This window comes from Rhinopithecus bieti, unplaced genomic scaffold (assembly GCF_001698545.2).
Source record: "Rhinopithecus bieti isolate Rb0 unplaced genomic scaffold, ASM169854v2 scaffold_14268, whole genome shotgun sequence".
Classification (NCBI taxonomy): Eukaryota; Metazoa; Chordata; class Mammalia; order Primates; family Cercopithecidae; genus Rhinopithecus; species Rhinopithecus bieti.
The window spans coordinates 1-2,614 of NW_016847705.1; the positions used below are offsets into that span (position 1 = coordinate 1).

General features: G+C 49.9%; 1 pseudogene across 1 annotated transcript; it reads left to right on the plus strand.

Annotated features, from left to right (window-relative positions):
- The first annotated feature begins 1,478 nt into the window (after positions 1–1,478).
- LOC108525173 (60S ribosomal protein L39 pseudogene) lies at positions 1,479–1,841 on the plus strand (annotated as a pseudogene). The gene has a single exon (XR_001884224.1). The product of XR_001884224.1 is annotated as a 60S ribosomal protein L39 pseudogene (transcript).
- Positions 1,842–2,614: the final 773 nt, after the last annotated feature.

The window sequence follows — 2,614 nt, forward strand, 5'->3', positions numbered from 1 at the left end:
CCTCCCGAGTAGCTGGGACTACAGGCGCCCGCCACCTCGCCCGGCTAGTTTTTTGTATTTTTTTAGTAGAGACGAGGTTTCACCGTGTTAGCCAGGATGGTCTCGATCTCCTGACCTCGTGATCCGCCCGCCTCGGCCTCCCAAAGTGCTGGGATTACAGGCTTGAGCCACCGCGCCCGGCCACATTTTTAAAATTTAAACAACATTTTGTTGTTCTTGTTTTTGACACAGGGTCTCACTCTGGCACCCAGGCTGGAGTGCAGTGGTACGATCATGGCTTACTGTAGACTTGACCTACTGGCTCAAGCTATCCTCTTACCTCTCAGTTTCCCATCCTTACCCACCGAGTAGCTGGCATTACAGATGCTCAGCAACATGCCTGGCTAATTTTTATTTTTTTGTAGAAATGAGGTCTCACTGTATTGCCCAGGCTGGTCTCGAGCTCCTGGCCTGAAACATCCTGGGATTACAGGTGGGAGTCACTGTGCCTGACCAGCATTGTTTTTGTTTTTTTGTTTTTTTTTTAAGAGATAAATTGCCCGGGCGCGGTGGCTCACGCCTGTAATCCCAGCACTTCAGGAGGCCGAGGCGGGCGGATCACAAGGTCAGGAGATCGAGACCATCCTGGCTAACACGGTGAAACCCCGTCTACTAAAAATACAAAAACAAAATTAGCCGAGTGTGGTGGCCTGCGGTGGCCTGCGCCTGTAGTCACAGCTACTCCGGAAGCTGAGGCAGGAAAATGGCGTGAACCCGGGAGGCGGAGCTTGCAGTGAGCAGAGTCCGCGCCGCTGCACTCCAGCCTGGGCGACAGAGCAAGACTCCGTCTATAAAAATAAAATAAAATAAAAAAAAAGAGATAAATTAATTGGCCATGTGCGGTGGCTCACGCTTGTAATCCCAGCGCTTTGCAGGGACTGAGGCTGGTGGATCACCTGAGGTCAGGAGTTCGAGACCAACCTGGCCAAGAAGGCAAAACCTCGTCTCTACTAAAAATACAAAACTTAGCTGGGCTTAGTGGTGGGTGCCTGTAATCCCAGCTACTTGGGAAGCTGAGGCAGAATTGCTTGAACCTGGGAGGCAGGATTGTAGTGAGCTGAGATGGCATCATTACACTCCAGCCTGGCGGACAAGATCAAAACTCTGTCTCAAAAAAAAAAAAAAGATAAATTAGGCCGGTCATGGTGGCTCACGCCTGTAATCCCAGCACTTTGGGAGGCCAAGGCGGGCGAATCACCTGAGATTGGGAAGTTCAAGACCAGCCTGACCAACATGGAGAAACCTCGTTTCTACTAAAAATACAAAATTACCTGGGCATGATGGTGCATGCCTGTAATCCCAGCTACTTGGGAGGCTGAGGCAGGAGAATCGCTTGAACCCGGAAGGCGGAGGTTGTGGTGAGTTGGGATCGCGCCATTGCACTCCATTCTGGGCAACAAGAGTGAAACTCTGTCTTAAAAAAAAGTCACAAGTGCTTGCCTCCACTTCTCGCCATGTCTTCTCACAAGACTTTCAGGATTAAGCAATTCCTGGCCAAGAAACAAAAGCAAAATCGTCCCATTCCCCAGTGGATTCGGATGAAAACTGGAAATAAAATAAGGTACAACTCCAAAAGGAGACATTGGAGAAGAACCAAGCTGGGGCTATAAGGAATTGCACATGAGATGGCACATATATTTGTGCTGTCTGAAGGTCACGATCACATTACCATATCAAACTGAAAATGTCACCACTCTCTGGAGAGTTCGACGTATTTTCCTCTCTGAATCTATTATGAATGCGTTGGTTGGCTGGGTTCAGTAATAAATATGTGAGGCCTTTCATTTCAAAAAAAAAAAAAATTGGGGATCCATTTGGTCTAGAAAGTGTGGGTGTGGCCTGCGGTTATCTGGGAGAGGCATGAGTGCCCTGAGGCATGGGAGGGGGGTGCCTCACGCAGGCTGTGCAATGCCCCAACAGGACAGGAGGTGCCTCATGCAGGCTGTGCAATGCCTCAGACAGGAGAGGGGGGTGCCTCATGCAGGCTGTGCAATGCCCCAACTGGAGAAGGGGTGCCTCATGCACGGTCTGGTTTAGGAGGCAAGAGGTTGGATTCATGAACTGTGAGCGAGGGGATTGAATGCAGAGGACGGGGCCCGAGACCGCGAGGGGCAGAGAACAGATCCAGGAAAGGGTTCCGGGGCCTTGGGGCCCTGATGGGCCAGATGCGTCCCTGGTCTGGGCCCAGCCTGCAGTGCAGGCCCAGCTGGGTGGAGGCACCGCCCTGGGGATCCAGGCTGATTCAGACACCAGACACCCCCTTCCGGGGTCCTCATCTCCCACATTCCATCAGCTGCTGCTCTCTCTGGTATTGTTTACTTTTCTTTGGGTTTATTTACCGGGTCCTGATTCCCTCATTATTGCCTTGTGTTATCACCCAGAGTTTTACCATGAGTCAAACCTACCTGTTTTGTTTCTTTGTTTCACAACTTTCTTAAAAGTAAAATAAAATAAAAAAAAACAAGAAGGAAGTCATTTGGATGTTTACAAACAAACAAATAGAAACAAGGTGGGCTCCTACTGAAAGAGCACAAACACATTCCTCCATATATCTCAACTTCCTGAGCCCAACACA